Consider the following 10,221-nt stretch of genomic DNA (forward strand, 5'->3'; position numbering starts at 1 on the left):
CACACCAGGACGTTTTCTTTTCTTCAAGTAAACTAGGACACGCGTGTCTTCACACTGGCGTTGTGCGTCCTGTTGCCAAAATGGTTTCTTTGGTTGACATTCTAGGTGTTTTTTGGTTGGGTGTCGGATGTTTCTTATCATCTTCTTGGGTGCGACTACGAATGAGGATCTATATGTTGGACTCTTGGCGCTCTCTTTCCATTAAGATCAAGAGAATAACTCAAAGGTCTACAAGGATATGGCTTCTTTATTCGTCCTTGTTTATTTTGGTTGCAATCGATTGGATGAACATGGATCCAACTACTGAACTATGAGGTTAATTTTTTAATTTTATATATTTTTAATAATAAATCATTTTCCACAAACGAAACCCGTAGGATTCAATTTTAATTTTTGTTTTATATTATACTTTAGGGAGTACAACTTTATACGTTAAACAATTATCTACGAATAATTATTTTTTATTTTGACTATATTTACACTCTTAATATCCAAATTATTGGTTATGTTGTTGATATAAACTTTTATCCATAACTCTCATAACTCTTTTAACTGTATAATTGTTTTCCTGCATTATATATATATATATATATATATATATATATATATATATATATATATATATATATAATAAATTCCAATATATACTTAACTTTTTATATAAATTTTATGAACAAAAAACAAACTTTATATTTATGAATAATTAATACAACTTAATATATTACAAAATATTATATGTATTAAAGATTATATTTAAATTATAATCAGTAGGTAAAAAAAACTTGAAATGTATAAATATATAAACAAATGGATTAAAACCAACAACGCAAAGTTCATCATATTTTGGTAAAACGAAAACTATAACAACATATTTCATGTAATATTATTTATATCAGAGTTCGAGAAGATTGGAAAAAATAGAAATGAGAGTGGGTTGTAGAATGTAGATGCCCTTAGTTTTGTGGGAAACACAAACTCTGTGTTATTTTTATCATACCGTGTTGTATTCATAAGCTAGGTTCTTGAACCATGATTCAAATTCCTCGAATATTGTGTTGTGATTTGTTTTTGAGTTTTTTAGTTGTAACTGTACAATATGATCGGTAACTATTGCGAATCTGATTTTATTGTAATGATGAGCCACCAATTAAAATTTTCATTGTGTTTCCAATAAGAGATTTTTGAAACATGATTCAAATTTTTTTTTTGGGTGTTTATGTTGATATTTTCTTAACTTGGTATCTTCATTGTGTTTACCTGTGTCTTTTTCAAACACAAACAATAAACAAAGTCCCAAAAAATTGGTATTCTTTTTCATCAAACTGGTGCAGGTGGACAATGGATAGTAATGGAGGTGGTGGTAGCAGCGAGTGATGCGAGAACGAAGAGGAAGGGATCGGAGGTGATATGGTGTGGTCCTTTTATATTAAAAAATATTATAAAATATTATTAACCAAAATAGATATAAAATCAAATAAAAAAGGTTTAACACTCATTTTATATGGTATCATGTAAGAATTCTAAGCCATAGTATCCTCATAAAAAAAGTTATGGACTGAACATGTATTCCTTTTAAAATAGAGGGACCATTAATGTAATGTATTTATGGAACGAATAAGAATAACTACAGTGTTATACAATAAGCCTTTCTAAGTTTTCATCCACCAAATTTGTTAAATTTTCCCTGTGTTAAGATGAGCTATAATTTTACTATCGGCACGTTCAATATGTTAGTGGCTGTCGTGATAATCGTCCTTTTATGTTTCTACTCATATCCGAATCCCCCAAAACTCTCTATAGAGGAATTCTCAGTTCCAGCCTTCACCAACTCGTCAGACCAGACCGCCGGAAACATATATTTCGACCTTAAACTCAGAAATATGAATAAGGCAATCGGTCTTTACTACGAAGACCCATTAAGCATCGCCTTCTTTTACTACCCATATGATGAACCCTACCAGAAATATGTTTGGGCAGGCACTCTCGCAGCCTTTTACCAAGGTAATGGCAAGACGAAGCATATCAAATCATTCATGGGGAATGACCACCAACTTCCATCTACGGTGGTAGTCGACCCAGAAGAGCACACCGAAGATCTCGTAAAGTCTGATCATGCGAGATCCCTGCTCAAGGACCACCTCCAGCTGCCATCTACGTTGCCAGAGACTCGTCGGGACATGCTGGGTCGGTTACCGGCTGTGAATATTAGGATCGCGGTTGTTATTAATTATAGATTCAAGTACTGGGTCGGATCAGCTAAGCATCAACTGGAGCTTGGTGGTAATGTGATGGTTGACCTTGACACTGGTGAGATGGTTTCGCCTGGAAGCATTGACTTGGTAGAATCCGCAGCTTCCGCCGGAAGAGAAGTTATGCTCGTGTTACTTTTTACTCAATTTCTTCTTATTATATGTTTTTAAATGTAGTTAATTTGTTGTCTTTGTACTGGATCTGGAAAGGCTCATCACGCTTATGGGAAGTTGGAAACTAATAATTATAAATTCAAAGTCTTATTTAGAATAGTTAGACCATCATCCACAGCGCCTACTTCAACATCGACTTCATGTTGCAAATTGTAAAACGCTCAATCTTTAGCTTTAATAATTTTTTAATAGAACCATTATATATATATATATATATATATATATATATATATATATATATATATATATATATATATATATATATATATATATATATATATATATATAAAAGTTCAAATATAAACAGTAAATATATGAGCCCGTAAAAAAAATATTATATTTATGATATTATTGTATAATAAATATTGTATATGTGTATTGTTGAGATTATTTTACTATGATTATTAACTTTTTTTAATATGTCATATTCGTTAGAATGCTACTATTCTATAATATATATATATATATATATATATATATATATATATATATATATATATATATATAAAATCCTAAATGGCATATTGGTAATTTCACATAGGTTTAACTACAAAGTTTAACAATGTTAATCAAAATGATAGTATTTTGACAAAATTAAAATTAAAAAGACATTTGTGTGGAATGTTTGCTCGAGGGGCTATCAATGGGAAAAAAAAGTTTCCTAAGAACTTTTATTTTGAGACAAACCAAAAAGTTGAAATATCATCTATGATATTTTGTCTAAAAGAAATTAAAAATTAAAATACCAAAGTCAAACTTATCATTTGAAAAAATTCAAAACAAATTCATCAAAACTAACAACAAAATAAAAATTTTAAACGAGTGGTATTATTCTAAAACTTTTTGTATCAAAATTGTAATTTTATACATACTATAGGGATCATCTTCGCAATTTTTTCTTATAATATTAATGTAACATTGAAAACAACACAATAAAATACAAATTAAATTGGATTATAACTTAATTTAAACAGATAAAATGCAAAAAATAAATAAATAAATAAATAATCAAAATCATATGATCAATTGGTGTGCATTGAGAAATAACAAAACTCCTATAACAATACCCATTACCATTAGCATAGATATTTATGTGACTTTTGGGAACGAATAACTACTTGTATAAAAGATAGAATAATCATGTTTCTTAGTTTCATTCACTATTTTCATAAATTTTCCATGTCATCAAGATGAGCGGCGATATTGTTTGTCGTAATCTCTCATTCGCCTTCGTGGTAATCGTTCTTTTATCTTTGTACACATTCCCAAACCCCCCGGAGCTTTATATAGCGGAATTCTCAGTTCCAGCCTTCAAGAACTCGTCAAACAACACGGCAGAAAACATATCTTTCGACCTTACACTCTGCAATGTCAATCTCGCAATCGGTCTTTACTACGATTACCCCTTAAGCATTGCGTTCTTTTATTACCCATACGAAGATCCCTTCCAGGAATATGTATGGGCAGGCACACTGCCGGGCTTTTACCAAGGTAATGGCAAGACTAAGCATATAAGATCACTCGAGGGGAAAGACCTTCAATTTCCATCTACGGTGGTAGTTGACCCAGAAGAGCACACCGAAGATCTGGTAGAGACTAATCACGTGAGAACTCTGCTCAAAGATCATCTCCAGCTGCCGTCGACGTTCGCAGAGACTCGTAAGGACATGGTGGGTCGGATACTGGAGGTGAATATTAAGATCGCTGTTGTTATTAACTATAGATTCAAGTACTGGGTCGGATCATCTAAGCATCACCTCGAGCTGGGTGCTGACGTGGTCGTTGACAGTAACACTGGTGAGATGATTTCGCCTGGACTCATTGAGTTGGTAAAATCCGAAGCCCCCGCCGGAGGACCAGTCATGCTCGTGGTAGTTTTTATTTCATTTCTTCTTATTATGTGTTATTAAATGTAGTTAATTTGTCCGGTTGTACTGTTTATGGGAACTAATAGTTATGAATGCACAAGTGTCTTGTAAAATAACTATAATTTCTTGGAGTTTGGTGCCATAACTTTGTTATCCTGCACTTGTTTATTGGAAAATATAAATAACTTAAACAGAAGACCAAGATACTGGAATGTTTCAATGGTATCAAAATAAATATCTTTAGCTGCGTTTTCGTCTTTGGTTTCATAGTTCAAAAACCCAAATTCTGAAATTGTCGTTATTTTGATTTACGATTTTCTACCTAGGTTTCTAATTTCAAAATCCCAATCAGTGCATCAGAAGAACTCTATCTTCTCTTCTCCATCACTATTTCAATTTGTTTGTGTTGAAGCTCAAATATTTTAATCATTGAAATATTTGATTGTGACAACCCGAAATTTATTCCGTCGATTTTAACCTCCTTCCGTTAATAAGCCTCGCTTTAATTATTAGTCCGTTAACCTTTTGGAAGAGGTTAATTAAATTAGGATTTTTATAATGATTTGGTAAGGGTTGAAACAAATTAGAAACACCCACAAAATGTCCTTAAAAACGTTTAGTTTCAACCAAGGCAAAATTTGACCGTTTAATCGGGTGCGATAAAAAAACCCCGTTTAACTGCAGTATCAGGTACATTTCCACTGAGCGCCAACTCCAACCCCTATATAAGGGAGAGTAAACTCCATTTCCACCTTTTTACTCTCTCTCTCTCTCTCTCTATATATATATATATATATATACTCTCTCTCTACAACTTATTTTTCGAGCCTAAAATCGTCCGTTTCAAGCCCCAAACGAGTAAGCCAACTATCCTAACTTGTTGTATAGCTTATCTAGGATGCAAAGTCGTGTTTAAAACATAAAATAGGGCCAAGATTAGGTGTTTACGGCCCAAGAACACTCCTGGACCGTGAACACCATTTAATGGGGTTTTTAAGCCCCAAAACCCCTCCAAAATGCCCCTAAGGCTTAGATATGACTTGTAGGCTTATGGAATCGGACTTAGAACACCTTGAACTATGATTTTGGGGAGTAAATATGAGTTTACTGCCCAAGAACTTGCCTGGGCCGTAAACTCCCCTTCATGGGGAGTAAACTCAATTTCTAGTGTTAGAAATGCCCTAAAACATCTCCTATGGCCTTGGAAAAATGTCTAGAAGCAAACCCATTGAAGTAAAGGCCTAAAACTTCAATAAAACCAAGGGGATAGGAGTTTATGGCCGTGAACTCCCATAGAATTGGTCCATGGGCCGTAAACTCCCATTAAGTGCCCAAATGGTGCCCAAACTCCTTCATTTGACTTGGAAACTGCATAGAACTTTATTTCCTAGCATTTAAGACCCTTATACATCAAAGGAATGTGTGTATAGGAGCTTACGGCCGTAAACTCCTTGTTTAGGGCCGTAGACTCCTCAAATGGTCCCTTAAGAGCTTTAAACCCCTTCATACACTTTATATTTGGACCTAGCAAAATTCCACAATTGATATAAGCCCTTTAAGCATCCTAGAACACCCTCACCATGAGTTTACGACCGTAAACTCATGGGGAGTTAGTCCCAGGGCCATGAACTCTATATAGAGTTTACTCTTGAAGAATAAACTCCCTATCTAGGCCATACACACCCTTAGATTTTACCCGAGACACTCCAAACACTTAATCAAAGTGTTTTCCGCACTTTAGGATGCGTACACTTGTTTAATTAGTATTATATGTACTAATTGTATGTAAACATATGTTATCATATGTTAATAGGTCACTAAGTGTGTCCAAGTCCTTTCTTGACAGCGAGCACCCAATCGACACCTTCGTCGGATCCGCTTACATCAGGTGAGTTCATACCCCTGAATTAACCTTTTTAAATGTTTTTACATGTTTTATGGGGGGAATACAAGTTAAACATGCCAGTTATCATATCAATCACATGTGATTGATAACCCGCATGCACAAGGATTTCTTACACTGTCAACTGTTTTACTAAGTATGATACAGTAAATGGTTTTTCTAAAACGTTTTTACTTGTACAAAGCTTTCCTCAAATTGACTTTCGCACTAAATGTTTTATCAAAGTTTCACTTAAAACTTGTTTATGAAAGGTTTCCAAAGGAATTCCAAAGGTTTTCAAACTGATTTTACAAAAGAATACCAAGTCGTGATTTTCTTAAGTATAAAGGTTTTTCCTAAAGTTTTTCATTACTTGGCTAAGATACCCCTGCTTCACTTTTACTTGGTTTAAACTCCTACTTGATAACGCTTTCACTTTGTGATACGCTTATACTTGTTACCACTTTTACTTCACTTATACTTGTTACGCTTATACTTCACTTATACTTGTTGTCACTTTTACTTCACTTATACTTGTTAACGCTTATACTCCACTTATACTTGTAATGCTTTTACATCGTAATACGCTCCTACTTATTTACGCTTATACTTCACGATACGCTCCTACTTCACAATACACTTATACTTCACGATACACTCCTACTTCACGATACGCTCCTACTTCACAATACGCTTATACTTAACGATACACTCATACTTCACGATACGCTCCTACTTTTTAACACTTATACTTTTGGTGGAACACTTCTACTTTGTTAAACACTTAAACTTAGTTATATACATGCCTGTGCTTGTATATATATATATATATATATATATATATATATATATATATATATAATAATAATAATAATAATAATAATAATAATAATAATAATAATAATAATAATGTTTAAAGGACTTAGTGTCACACACCGAAAACCGAAGGCGGAAACATTTCCGGGGTTGACTCCACGTTGAGTATCAAATCCAATGCATATAGTAAGTAAAGTAGAACAACCATACATTAAACTTAGTTATATACATGCATGTGCTTGTGTGTGTGTGTGTATATATATATATATATATATATATATATATATATATAATAATAATAATAATAATAATGTTTAAAGGACTTAGTGTCACACACCGAAAACCGAAGGCGGAAACATTTTCGGGGTTGACTTCACGTTGAGTATCAAATCCAATGCATATAGTAAGTAAAGTAGAACAACCATACATTACATATTGAAAAGTTTTGCAGTTGTTACATGTAACGACCGAAACAATACAACCAATTTAAATTTTTCAAAACAACCCGATCTCATTAAATTGTTTACAAAAAGGTTTTCAATACAAATCATTTAGAGTATTCCCAGAATCACATTGCTAGAAAATCGTGAGGAGCGGTACGATCGCGCCTTCGCCTTGCCACAGTCTCCTGAAGAACCTGAAAAACATTAAACCACAACTGTAAGCCCGAAAGCTTAGTGAGATACCCCCAAAATACCAACCACATATACGCCCTTCCAAGCTACGAGCTTCCGGTCCAAAACATATTGCCTTCCAGCCCATAACATATAAAACATACACAACATAACAGAACATAGAACATCCATGCATATCGGGTCTACTGTGTGACTGGTCCGCCATATCGGGCCTTCAGTCCACCGGATCCACCCTCCAGATCTAGTCATGTCCTTCGAGTCTACAGTGGGGTTGGTCCGCCCGTATCGGGCCTTTAACCCACCTGGTCCACTCTCTGAGTCTACAGTGTGACTGGTCCGCCCGCATCGGGCCTTCAGTCAGTCTGGTCCACTCTCTGAGCCTCGACACGTCTGGTCCGCCCTCATGGGCCTACAGCCTATCCGGACCGCTCGTTGGGCCTTCGGAATAACTGGTCCGCCCTGAGTATCTTGGCCTACAGCACAAAGCAGGACCCGCCTCAACCCATCTCCAGTCCAAACAACCATGTGCACAAAACATAGTATCATATAACAGCATAGTCAACAAACCGAGCAAGCAGATCACATAGCATATCATTACCCTAACCAGGTTACCGACCTAACCGGTCACTAGCATAACATCACTTTATATATCGGGAAACTGACCTTAACAAGGTCTCCTAGCATGTACCATCCTAGCTACCAGGATGCAGACACATCAAACAATAACATAATAACCATATCCAAATCACAATCCAATAAAGGGCCGACCTTAGTGCCTTAGACCCTGTTGATACAGTGAGGATAACTCACCTCGAAACTGCCAGCTGAAAGGATAAGATCCCGCTGCTCCGAACTCTGACACGAACTCCTTCACTGAACATCAAAACATTCAACTCAATATAAAAATATATATATACCCTTATTTACCAAAATACCCCTGGAAGACAACTGGTCAACCCCTAACTGACTCTACTCGCCGAGTCAACCCGATGACTCGCCGAGTCCCCAAGCTCAGAACTTCCCTCAATCCACGACCTGACTCGCTGAGTCACCCTAAGACTCGCCGAGTCCAACCACTCTGAGTCCACTCGCACCCAACTCACCGAGTCATCCCTTGACTCACCGATTCATCGACTCAACCAAAAATATTGGGAATCTTCGACAAGACTCGCCGAGTCCAAGAACAGACTCGCCGAGTCTAAGGCTATCTTCAACCTACTCGCCGAGTTGTTCTTCCAACTCGTCGAGTTCCAGGCCATCTTCAAGGAACTCGTCGAGGCCACCCTTGTGACTCGTCGAGTACCACCGGTCTGAATCCCTACAGAAGCATCTCAGGCCATGCAATTGATCCAAAACATAGATCTAGCCTCCTACAACCGATCCATCACGTAAAGTGGTAAACTTTACGTGAATCCATGAAGATCTAAGCATTATACACATTAGAACTAAGGTTTGGGACATGATAGCTCCATTAACAACACAAGAACAGGGGCTTTAATGCTCTTAAGATCTTCTCCACTGTAGATATGAGGTAGCAACCTCAGATCCATCCTTCAAACATCAAGATGCCACACAACTAAGCTCCCCACGCAACCCCAAAATGAGAATCTAGGAAAACACAACCCAAGAACGAAAGTATTACCTCCAAAGGATGCCTCAACATCAATGAAACTCGAATCCAAGCAAAGCCCTTTGATCCAAGCCACTTCTCCTTCAAGATTTCTTCAACCAACACCTCTCCAAGCTCTAATTTGCTCAACAATGGGGCTCTCCATCAAATTAGGGTTTCTGGGACTCAGGGGGGGATAAAGGAGGCTGTGGAGGAACATAATGATCTTTATATAGGGCTCAACCCCGATAATTAGGGTTTTCTCCACACAGCACCTACTCACCGAGTCCATCTTTGGACTCGCCGAGTAGGCCCCTGACTCGCTGAGTCTATCCATGGACTCGCCGAGTCGCCCTCCGAAACTTACACTTTTAGCCCTTCAACTCTACTCTTGCGATTACGAGATGTTACATTACAAAAGTAAAGTTACACATTTGTGATACATAGTATGTATTAACAAAATGAACTGATCTTCTGCGTACTCCAAACTGGAACAAAATGATCTTCAAATACCTGTTCTAATGCTGACCTGAGAACACAAGCGGTTTGAAAATCAGCATAATGCTGGTGAGTTCATAAGCGGTTTTTGTTTTATGAAAATGTTTGAGTTTCCTTTCTGTTTCTGAAATGTTACGCACACAAAGAAAATCCCATATTTTCTTAAAAAGGTTGGTTATTGTTTCTCAACATGTAAAGTAAAGTTGTACACTGAAAACATGTTTACCCTTGTGAAAATGTATAGTTAGGTTATCTGGTTGGATATACTGTTCTGGTTAGGTACCAATGTATTCCCAGTAAAGTCTCATATTTACTGATTGTGTTTTACCAATTGTGAAAGATGTAAAGTTGTCCGGTTTGTTACCTTTTTCTTGTTATGTAAATGTTCCCCAGGAAAGTTCCATACTTTCCTTACTGTTGGTTATCAATGTAAAAGATGTATTACGTTATTTATTATTACTATAGAGTAAATCTCTGTTATCCTAGTTGC

Source organism: Lactuca saligna, chromosome 6 (genome assembly GCF_052625555.1).
Source record: "Lactuca saligna cultivar CGN05327 chromosome 6, ASM5262555v1, whole genome shotgun sequence".
In the NCBI taxonomy this organism is placed as follows: domain Eukaryota; kingdom Viridiplantae; phylum Streptophyta; class Magnoliopsida; order Asterales; family Asteraceae; genus Lactuca; species Lactuca saligna.